Genomic DNA, 11,899 nt, shown 5'->3' with positions numbered 1-11,899 from the left:
CTGTATTACTTTGACTTCTTTGTTGCTCTTTCCTACAATAAGAAGTGAAGTACTGCCAGAAGGCAAGTGAGTTGACAGAAATGAAAGAGAGCTGGAAGAGGGCTCTCTACAGGAAAATGTAGCAGCTGTTCAGACAGTAGCAACCACTTTTACCTGGAGGCATCTTACCATGTAGAGGCTCATTGCCAGACTTTTGTGTAAAGACTCATCCACTAAACATTTAATCTCTATTGACCTTCCATGGTCTTAACCCACTGTTACTTGGCATATTGTTCAGGGGGTGGGGGGATAAGTCTTTTTCACTTTGCATTCTGGCATCTTTCAGAACTTTTTTGAAAATGGTTTTATTGGAGCAGCTGAGCTGCCTTCCTTTAGATTCTAACTCACCCCTCATTCTTCCCTTCACCTCTCCTGAGGCTAAACATCCATAGGCTTTCTTCTTTTTGTATGATCTTACTTCGAGATATTTTTTCTCCCTTGTTGTTTCCCTTTCTGTTGCTGTCTTGGTGCTTTTGTGTAAGGCGACGGCAGTTCTTTTCAACTGGCATTCATGAAGTCTTCCAAATAGTCCTGGATAAGGAGATCACTAGCTTGTTGAAAAGATCCACTGAAATGCTATATACAAAGGCAAGTAAACAAACATTGCTTCATTACACAGTTCACTACACTCAGCAACTGATAGGCAGTCCCTAGCCTCCTATCACATACAGTATTTCAGCAGTAGTGCAATCCAGAAAATAAAATGTGAACGAGGATTGCTAAAGCAAAGTTTTAAGAGTTACACTGTTTGTTTAGGGATAAGATTCAATGTATGGATGATATACTGATTTAGAAATGTGTTTAGATAGAAATGTGGGGTTCCCCCTCTCCTCCCTGCCACCCACCCTTACTTCACTTGAGGCTGAAATCAGAAAGCTTGGTAAAAGAAGATTGTGAAAGGTTTGGTGGTACATAAAATAAATCCAGCTTATACTTTCAGAGAGCCCTCTGGCTGTATAAAAAGATGATGACAGTGACAGTGGGAGAAAAATTGCTTATATCTACAATTCTCCATTATTTTCTCATTAACTCGAGTTTTAAAGGGAATCATATTAGTGCCTCCAGAGGATGAACTATATAAACAAGAACTACAGATTTATCTGTGCATTAAAAGAAATGCTATGGTAACAGGGTTGATTGCCTCTGCTGCAGTTTAAAATCCTAAAGGATGAATTATCCTGAGATAATCTCACCCTTGTATCCTTTTCTATATTGTATTTCATACCTCTAATCCTCTAAGGTTATGACTATCTAATAATAACCTTTCCAATTTCCTCTTGTTTTTCCATGCTACTGCTGAAAGTATCTCCTTGCAAGTCAACTAAACCACATCAGTTAATTTTACTTTGATTGCCATAGATGCAGTGAGATACTATGCAAGATTTACATCTAAAAGATTTATAGAAATTAATATGCATTGTTAGATGGGGAAATATTGTTTCAGCAACTTCCATACTTAAAACCATATTTAGAATGCTAGAATACATCACCATCTTGATCTTTAAAAACATTAGTATCATGTTGGCCATCAAGCGATGTAAGACTGGTAAAGCACCTGGCCTAGATGACCTGATGATGGAGCAAATCAAACACTTGGGCCCCAAAGCTGAAAACTGGCTTTTGAAATTCTACAATCAATGCTTGGCACACAAACAGATTCCCAGAGCATGGAGGAAAACTAAGATAATTGCCATCTTAAAACCTGGTAAAGATGCCTCCAATGCCAGGAACTACCGACCAATCTCCCTCTTATGTCACCTATATAAAGTCTATGAGAGGATGCTATTAAATCGACTAGGACCTGTTATCGAACCCAAGCTTATTGCACAACAAGCAGGTTTCAGACCAGGGAAAAACTGTACAGGTCAAATTCTTCATCTGACTGAACATATCGAGGAAGGCTATGAGAAAGGCTGCATTACGGGAACAGTTTTTGTGGACCTTACGGCAGCCTATGACACGGTGCAACATAGAAAAATGCTGCATAAAGTCTACCATATCACCCGGGACTTTGACTTTACAAAAACTGTCCAGACCCTCTTAGAAAACCGCAGCTTCTATGTGGAGTTTCAGGGCCAGAAAAGCAGATGGAGGAGGCAAAAGAATGGTTTACCCCAAGGCAGCGTTCTTGCACCAACCTTATTTAATATCTTCACGAACGATCAGCCACAACCACCACTCACAAAGAGCTTTATATATGCTGATGACCTTGGCCTTACAACACAAGCAAAAGATTTTGAAACAGTTGAAAAGCAACTCACCAATGCCTTGAAAGATCTCTCCAGCTACTACAAAGAGAACCACCTGAAGCCTAATCCTGCCAAGACACAAGTGTGTGCTTTCCACCTATGTAACCGCGAAGCCAACAGGAAACTGAAAGTTACTTGGGAAGGCCAAGAGCTCGAACACTGTTTCCATCCTAAATGCCTTGGTGTCACCTTAGACCGAACACTAACATATAGGAAACACTGCATGAACACCAAGCACAAAGTAGCTGCACGCAATAATATCCTGTGGAAACTGACTGGCAGCGCATGGGGAGCAGACCCACAAGTAATAAGAACATCAGCCTTGGCCTTGTCTTTTTCAACTGCAGAGTATGCCTGTCCTGTTTGGCACAAGTCTGCCCATGCAAAGCAGGTGGACATAGCACTGAATGAAACATGCAGAATCATCACGGGATGCCTTAAACCTACACCTGTTGATAAACTCTACAAGTTAGCTGGCATTGCCCCTCCTGACGTGCAACGGGAAGTTACTGCTAACGGTGAGAGAAAAAAGGTCAAACATTGTGAAAGCCACCCACTGCATAGCTATCACCCTCCTCCCACCAGACTCAAATCAAGGAAGGGCTTCATGAGAACCACCACTCCTCTTGATGTTCCTCCAGCAACAGCAAGGGTATCTCTCTGGGCAGCTAAACCTGGCAATTCTAACTGGATGGCCCCCCAAGAGGGTCTTCCTCCAGGGGCAAACCAAGAATGGGCAACTTGGAAGTCCCTGAACAGACTCAGAAGTGGAGTGGGCAGATCAAAAGACAACTTGGCATGGTGGCACTACCTGGAGGAATCCTCCACCTTGTGTGACTGTGGAGCAGAACAAACAACTCAGCATATGTATGCTTGCCCACAATGCCCTGCCTCATGTACGGAGGAGGAGTTGTTTAAAGCTACAGACAATGCAGTTGCTGTTGCCCGTTTTTGGTCCAAAACTATTTAGTTGCTTGTGATTTTTTTTTTTAATGTCCATTATTTGAAATGTATTTGTTGTACAATGCTTTTGATACGAAATAAATAAATCATGTTGGTTCTTGGCTATTTTAGATATGTAATGTATGAACATGATAGTGAATAGTAGAGGGTCTGAATGAATTCATTGGATTTGAGTTCTTTGGAAACTATTGTCTGGCTATTGTTTTCACACATGAAATTAAAGAATCTTGGGTATTTTTCCATGCTTATAACTGGTAGGGCGTAATTAAAAGCAGAAGCGGGATATTTATTTTTGATTAAATTTTTATTTTTAAAATTATTCTAACTATTGTAGGCACTCTAGAGTAATGTAGCAAAACATCACTTTAAGGCTGCTTACTTGGGAGCAAGTCACCTTTAACTTCATGGGGTTATTTCTATTTTGAGAAGACTACACAAGTTAGCTTGTACACTTTAACACTACAAGCATGTTCACATCTATTCAGAAGTATGTCTCACTTAGTTCAATGGTTCCCCTGTGAATACTGGATTTAAGCCACAGACTATGTTTACAGCCCATGGCTGTGAACCATAGGGGTAAGACCAAATAAAGTACAAAACAGCCTTTGCTATCCGTGTTTTAAACTGAAACACAATTCATAGAGGCAATAATATGGTTGCCTCTGGTAAAGTAAACGGTATGAAGAAAAGCTCTTGTTGAGATGTGAGCATCCCTTTAGAGCAGGCATGGGCTACGTCAGGTCCTCCTCATTTTCCCTGTCCTCTTGGCAAAAGGACAAAGTGGTCTGCCCTGTCCTTATGCCAAAAAGATGGGGGAGGAAGGCATGTAGCGCTCTCAACTACCATGTGTCTTACCCTTCTCCCGGCATAAGGACAGTGCAAGTAACCCCATCCTTATGCCGAGAGGATGGCTAGAAGAAGGCACACGGTGGCTGAGACCCCGCTGGAACACACTCAGCCACTGCCAGTCTCGCTCTTCTCCTGGCATAATGCCAAGAGGCCAGTCCAAGGATCGGGGGGAGGGGGGAGGATGGGAAAGGGGATTGGGGCAATCACAGTGTATCCTACCTTCCCTCCAGCATAAAGATGGGACGAGCAGCCCTGTCCTTATGCTGGGAGGACAACACGAGGATGACCTGGGCCCTGCCCTGCCCCCTCCTGGCCCCATCCCTTCCCAGGCCCTCCTTATCCAGGGTGTGCCCGGCCCCCCTCCCTCCTGGCCCAGCTCTCCTGTCTGGGCCCACACTGCGCCCCCAAGGCAAAAAAGTATGCCCATGCCTGCTTTAGAGGATCTTCATGATGTTCCTTTTTCCTACCCACTAAAAATGAATTGTCTTATTTGGAAACTTTCAGGACTGCTGATATTTTAAAAAAGATTTGTAGGAGTCTCTGCATTATTTAAATATGAAAGAAACCCACTCCATTTTTTCAATGTTAGCAGAGGACATCCAACTATTAAACTGAGATAGGCAAGTACAGAGGGTACAGAGTGGCAGCCACATCATTCCCCAGGTCTTTCTGCCAGATACAGCAAGCTTCAGTTTCCCACCTTAAAAAAAATTATTTCAGTTCCCCTGCCCGGAGCAACTTGAGGTTACATAGCCTAATATAGAGGAATGCCACTGCTGGAGTTTTTTTTTTATTGTAGTCTAAACTATTTTTGGGATCTGGGATGGGGATGGGAATAAATCATTTTTAAGCATCTCCATTTTGCAGACCAAAAGGTCACAGGTTCAAATCCTGGGAGCGGAGTGAGCGCCCGCTATTAGCTCCAGCTTCTGCTAACCTAGCCATTTGAAAACATGCCAATGTGAGTAGATTAATAGGTACCGCTCCGGCGGGAAGGTAACGGAGCTCCATACAGTCATGCTGGCCACATGACCTTGGAGGTGTCTACGGACAACGCCGGCTCTTCGGCTTAGAAATGGAGATGAGCACCAACCCCTAGAGTCAGACATGACTGGATTTAATGTCAGGGGAAACCTTCACCTTTACCTATATGTTAATTAAAAGCTGATCAGCTAAACAATACAATACTACTTTGATCTTTAAAACCTTTCAGTTTTAAAAGTCTGTTTTAATAAATAGGTTTTGGCCTGCTGCAGGAAGGACAACAAGAAGGGACCTGTTCTGGCCTCCCCAGCCACTGAGAAGGTCTAGTCTCACCTCCCCACCAACCATCTTTGTGATGGTGTTGAGTGAAGGGCTTCCTTGGTGCTCTCAGAGCCCTGGCCGGCTCCTACAGGGAGAGATTATTTACCAAGTAGCCTGGACCTGACCTTATAGGGCTTTGCAGCTCATAGCCAGCACTTTGAATTGTGTCCAGAAGCAAAGTGGCAGCCAGTGGGACTTGCAACAAGGAAGTTCTATGACCTCAAGAAAAGTGAAGGTTGTATAATAATTATTAATCCTTGGATGTATTTTATAAGAAATCAAGTTATCTCTTTAACTTCAAAATATTTTGCAGTGCTTATGCAAAAAGTATCCAAACTGGTTGTTTTCTTTCACATGCTAATGATGCACTGTTAATTTTGGATTAAAACTGTGCAGAAACATGCCAAACTTCTATTTTTGTGCTATAGAAAGCTATCCCCATTTAATATCTATTTTATTTCTACCTGTGTTATCAAATTTGTTTGTTAATGAAGTAATACCCAGGAATACATTGGCTTTACTTGAGGTATGCATTTTGTGGCCACCATGGCCTGAGTTGACTTTGAACTGCATTAATATAGACCAGGGGTCCCCAAACTAAGGCCCGGGGGCCGGGTGCGGCCCTCCGAGGTCATTTACCTGGCCCCCGCCCTCAGTTTTATAATATAATATATTTTGTATACATATAATATTGATAATAATATTATAATGTAATACAATATAACACTAATAATAATACCATATAATAATAATAATAATAACAATCATATATTCTATATTACATATAATATTACTAATAATATTACAGTATAGTTCAATATAGTAATATATATAAAAGAGTGGCCTCTTCCACACTGCCTATAAAATACAGACACCACCAGACAACGCCACAGCAATGCGTGGCCGGGCACAGCTAGTAGTAATATATAATGCTAATATTGTGTATGCTAATAATAATAATAATTTTTAAATAAACTTTATTTGTACCCCGCCACCATCTCCCCGTGGGGACTCGGGGCGGCTCACAATGTTACAAAAGTAACAGCACAAATACATTAACAATACACACAGTTTAAAACACAAGAAGGTGATAAAACAAGTTAAAACAAAGATTTAAACAACAATAATAATATCAATAGTAATAATATCAAGCAACCACCAATGCGATTCAGTCAACTTCAAAGGTGGGGGGACTATAGCAGCAATATAAGATAAAATCATTAGATTAAAATATCCCAGTGAAATATAATATATTGTATGTACATATAATTTGTAAGCCACTCTGAGTCCCCTTTGGGGTGAGAAGGGTGTGATAAAAATGTAGTAAATAAATGCAGTAAATAAATAAATAATAAATAAATACATTTTAGACTTAGGCTCACCCAAAGTCTGAAATGACTTGAAGGCACACAACGACGACAACAACAACAACAACAACAACAACAACAACAACAACAATCCTAATTAACTTGACTATCTCATTGGCCAGAAGTAGGAGCACACTTCCCATTGAAATCCTGATCAATGTATGTTGGTTAAAATTGTTTTTATTTTTAAATATTGTATTGTTCTTTCATTCTTCTTCTTCTTCTTCTTCTTCTTCTTCTTGTCTTTGCACTACAAATAAGACATGTGCAGTGTGCATCGGACTTTGTTTTTTGTTTTTTTTTCAAATGATAATCCAGCCCCTCAACAGTCTGAAGGATTGTGGACCGGCCCTCGGTTTAAAAAGTTTGAGGACCCCTGATATAGACAGTGTAGAAGGGCTCTTAAATTGCATAAAAACTGATATTATCAAGCATAGGAAAATACTGAATCCCATGGCTAGAGATCTTAAAGACATCCAGTGTGCATGAGATATTGTGGAAAAGGAACTGCTAAAAGCATAATCACAAACTAGTTCATAGAAGTAGCAACATGGGAAATAAAAACAGTAAATTTGGGGTGGAAGAGAAATGAAAAGAGTATGTATAGATGAATCTCCAAAGAAGAATACACACGTGCAGTCCAAGCTTGCAGCAATAATGTAAGGAAAGTTAAATATTATTGTGAGTTGAGGCACGCTACTTAAGCAGGGAACAACAAAATGTCCTTTTTAAAAAAAGGATTGAGGCAAAAGAATGATATAGAAAATTGTGGGACTGCAGCTCAGCAAACATAGTAAAATGATAATAGATTATACAGGAAAGGCAGAATTGCTCTATAGGTTCACTTTATTTCCCCTCTTTCTCCTAACAATATCCAAACCAATTTTACTTAGATTTCTCACATGCCATAACATCGGACCCTACATAGCTGTAGCACTATGATTTTAACTCTTATAGCAATGGGTTGATAGGGTTTGTACTGTGGGAGAGCACTTGAGCTATGTGTCTAAGAATTCTGAATACCCCTCCCTTAACTACAAATCCCAGGAAACAAAAGGATGGAACCAGGGCAGATAAAAAGAATCATGTGTCTATCACTGCCATATAGTGCAGTGTGAAAATGCACTATATGGTCAGTGTAGACTCTTATAATGCAATTCAATGTTATATGAGTCTGCACTGATCATATAATAAGGTTTCAAACTGCATTATATGGCACTATAGGCCGGGCTGTTAATAACCAGCAGCAATAAATCACCACTGGCCATAAGGTTATTGATTCAAAGCCTGGGTCAGGGTTAAGCTCCCAACCATAAATAGCCTAGCTCACTGTTTACCTAAGCATCTCGAAAGCAGATGTGCCTGCAAGTAGAAAATTCTAGGGAGGCTAATTTAACTTAATTTATGACACCATAAATCTGCTGACAGTGGGTGAAGAACATGAGGAAATACTACCATCAAAAGGACTCGGTGTCACAGTGGATGATGAAGCGCCAGCTCCCGCTGTGGCTGGAATCGAGCATACCCTCATGAAGCTGGAAGCTGGAAAAATGGTAAATAGCTTCTGTTTGTCTGTCTGTATATGTTGTATGTCTGATAATGGCATTGAATTTTTGCCATGTATTGTAATCCACCCTGAGTCCCCTTCAGGGTGAGAAGGGCGGAATATAAATATTGTAAATAAATAAATAAATAAATAAATATAGACTGGGTCATTGTGTTATAAGATAAAATGTGAAAATGCCCCTGGAGCCAAACCACACCATATAATAGAAGGCCATAAAAAGCATATCAGCCTTTGCTCTCAAAGCAAGTTTAGTTCTTTAAGTTAAATTTCACCCCATTTTGAAGCAATAGTATTTTACTCACTTAGTGATTTGTATTATTCACTTAGTACTTGGCATTTGAGGGGTGGATTTATCATGATATTTGCTATTTCTAGTGCAACTCCCAATGTTTCCAGTGATCTAAGTAGATTTATTACGTAAACTATCCCATTCAAGTATAAAATAGTACTGAAATAGATTATACACTGAATCAGAGAGGCCTTATTAAGGAAAACAGCTTCTCTATGTTTAAGGCAGGGCCCTTGAAGGCTCATGAAACCATGCCACATTGCATAAAGGGTTTATTTTTGTCTGCTTTCCAGGGTCTAAATTGGCTCTGTGCACACCCCTACCTGTCAGTAATGAGCAGCAATTCCATGTGTCATGAGCTCCCACCTCTTAAGGCCAAGCCTTGAACGAATCACTGTTATTATCTCACAATAACATAGAATAGAACAATTGTAACTTACCAGATATAATGGAAAGCAATTGTGAGCAGGAATAGGGATTTCCGACTGGTACATATGCACAAATGTCCATTTTCATATGGAAATGATAGGTTCTGTAAAGGCAAAAATACAACTTCCTCACGGTTATTCCAGAGGAATCATTCAGAAAACTCTCATTCACAGTTTTTCTACAGGCAGAGAGTTCACCTGTTTTCCTACAACTGAACCTAGAATTTCAAGACACATCCACAGAGTTTCAGGGTAAAGCTGATACCAAAAACAAGCTTCCACCCATGGCAGCTTTAGACTTTGGTATAAATCCTTTTGTAAGACCTGACTAGAGAAAGGCCATTGAATTGATAAGATATAGTTGTTGACTCACTATTCAATAACTGATTAAGTGGTTCTCCTCTGGTTTGGATCCACCAAATAGATGGCAGCACATATTGTATAGTATTGTGCTTATGTGTTTGTTTATGTGTAAGGTGGGGCAGGGGTGGGGGTGAAAATGGGAGGAGAGTATATATTGAACATTTCCTGGAATATATTATGATATAAGATGCTTTAAATTAAAACAATTGTTAAAATATAATGCAATATAACGTATTATCTTGCATTGCAGTATTATAACATATTACTACACTTTCCTATTAAATATTATGATACAAGCCTGATGTTTAGGATTGGTGGTGTATACAAGCAACCCTATATATATAGGCAATATGGGCCAGATCAGATGTGGCACTGTATAATTTGGACCCAAGATGCTGATTTGAAATGGATGCGCTACTTTGTGAGTATCAAATTTCTTCCATTTTGAAAGGGAAAAGGAGAAACACTGATTCAGTAGGCACCCAATATAATTTGGGCAGGATCCCCAAGTATACTTGTTCTCAAGATCTACTAAACAGAAGTATTTTTACTACTTTCTCCATAGATTAACACAAGTTTTTAACTAGATAGTTCCTTTTGCTCTGTACGTAACAGCTCCACAATAAATACTGTCATTAAAGCATTATGAATGAGAGCAATCTTAATTAGAGGCTTTGCAACAAATCAATGCTACCTTAAGCACTTAAAACAAGCTGCTTGCATCATTATCCTGTCATTGTTGCTCTCAGGAATTGTAATGTGATTCTAAGTCAATCAGATGCAGTAACGGAAAAGTGTGCTGGAGGCTTAGGTCCATGACTCAAACATGGACATTGTTCTAGCCTTTCACCCTCTCCTCATGAAAGAGGAAACAAGAAGTACATCTTCAGTGATAGCAGAGACAGAATTTAATTTGTCATAATAAGTGATTCTCATCTTTCATTCCTAGTTGGAATATGGCTGATATAATACATTAAAGAGGCATAAATCAATCCTCTTCCAAACACACATTTTCTATGTACATTTTTTCTATGTACACCTGTGTTAATTTGAAATGATAAGCTAAAAATGCCACATGGCTGAAGAAAAGTCAGAACTCTGGTCTTCATGTCTCTGAGGAAACATTCTCTGCTATGGAAGACATTTTCATACCTTATCTTATCCAAAATGCTTGGGACCAAAGGTGTTTCAGGTTAGGAATTCCCCCCCCCCCAAGCCCATAAATTTTGAATCATTGTATTTGTATATATTTCACATAATGGAATAACTTAGTAATGGTGCCCAAGTTGAAACACAAAATCCATGTTATACATGAAACGAAGTTTGTGTACACTGAACCATCAGAAAGAAAAAGTATCACTATCTCAATCATACATGTGGACAATTTCAGATTTTAGATTATTTTGATTTTCAAATTCTGGATGTTCAACCTGTATAAAGTTCAGTTTCATTTTTGGCAACTAAAGACAGTGAAAACCAAAATATCTTGCTCTTGATAGATATTTTCAAGTTAAGTTTGTTATTTGGTTCAAAATCAACATATCAGCACTTTATCAGCTATCTACCTATCCATCTATCTACCTGTCTGTTGTAATTGTTGTGTGCTTTCAACTCATTTCGGATTCATGATAACCTTAAGACAAATCTATCACTGGGATTTCTTGGCAAAATTTATTCAGAGGATGCTTGACCTTTCTTTATATATGAATGATTTGGTGGGAGATCCAGGGGACTGAGAGTTGCCTCGTTCTCTCCAGCAGAATCACATGGACTTTACTTTTCCAATTAAGTAGGGAAGACCAATTATTAATTCCATGCATATATGAAGCTGCATGTGAAGAGGATACAATTACAGATCTAGATGAAGGGCTTCATCAGAAAGGCCAGGCAAAGTCTCCAGTTTTGCTTGGATTTGCCAAGAAAAAAGGGGCAGTGGGGCAAATCCATCACCTTGCGTGATGCTCTCTCTCAGTGACACTTTCCCCATAACATGAGGAAAGTGTCACCCTCCTGGCATGGCCTCATGCTGGTTCCAATGGAGCCAGCATAAAAGGGAAACCTCTTGTGTTGTGAGGAAAGCGTCTAATGACGCTTCCACCCTGGTTGAGGGTGGGGCCTCCATCAGAAGTTCCCAAGACAGGGTGGAAGAGTCCTTGGACACTAAATTTTCCTGGTCTAATGAGGTTCTAGATTGGTAGTCCCCTCTACATAGGCCAGCATGAAAGGACAAGAAAAACACCAGAAATATTAGTAGTACTGCTTTTATATTTATATTCTTCAATTATTATTTTTAAATGCTCTAGAATTGGTATAGTTCTGAATTGTGGAAGAGAAAGAAACAAAAAAAATCTGCTTGTTACCTGACCAAAATTTGTGTCCTTCACTTCTGCCTTTCCTCAACTTATTTATCCAACTTGTTTGCTTTCTCTTATCCATGCACATGGGCATAAAAATGACTTCATTTGTATTCTAGCAATTGA

General features: G+C 39.6%; 1 long non-coding RNA gene across 39 annotated transcripts in view; it reads right to left on the bottom strand.

Annotated features, from left to right (window-relative positions):
• LOC103278167 (uncharacterized) overlaps positions 1-11,899 on the bottom strand; it is a 131,642-nt gene that overhangs the window by 67,868 nt on the left and 51,875 nt on the right. For 22 of the 39 annotated variants that reach the window (XR_010004812.1, XR_010004807.1, XR_010004806.1 and 19 more), the window contains 3 exons: positions 9,069-9,160; positions 8,228-8,314; positions 388-570 (listed from right to left, as the gene is read on the bottom strand). The exons of 2 other annotated variants lie outside the window; for them this stretch is intronic. This is a non-coding gene — a long non-coding RNA (uncharacterized LOC103278167). Of the gene's footprint in view, positions 1-387; positions 616-7,405; positions 7,418-8,227; positions 8,315-9,068; positions 9,161-11,899 lie in introns of all 39 variants that reach the window. 15 more of the 39 variants (XR_010004827.1, XR_010004828.1, XR_010004831.1 and 12 more) reach the window with 7 other exon arrangements.

The sequence above is a fragment of the Anolis carolinensis genome, chromosome 3 (genome assembly GCF_035594765.1).
Source record: "Anolis carolinensis isolate JA03-04 chromosome 3, rAnoCar3.1.pri, whole genome shotgun sequence".
In the NCBI taxonomy this organism is placed as follows: Eukaryota; Metazoa; Chordata; class Lepidosauria; order Squamata; family Dactyloidae; genus Anolis; species Anolis carolinensis.
The sequence above is the reverse complement of the archived record's forward strand: the minus strand, read 5'-3'. Positions and strand labels throughout refer to the sequence as shown.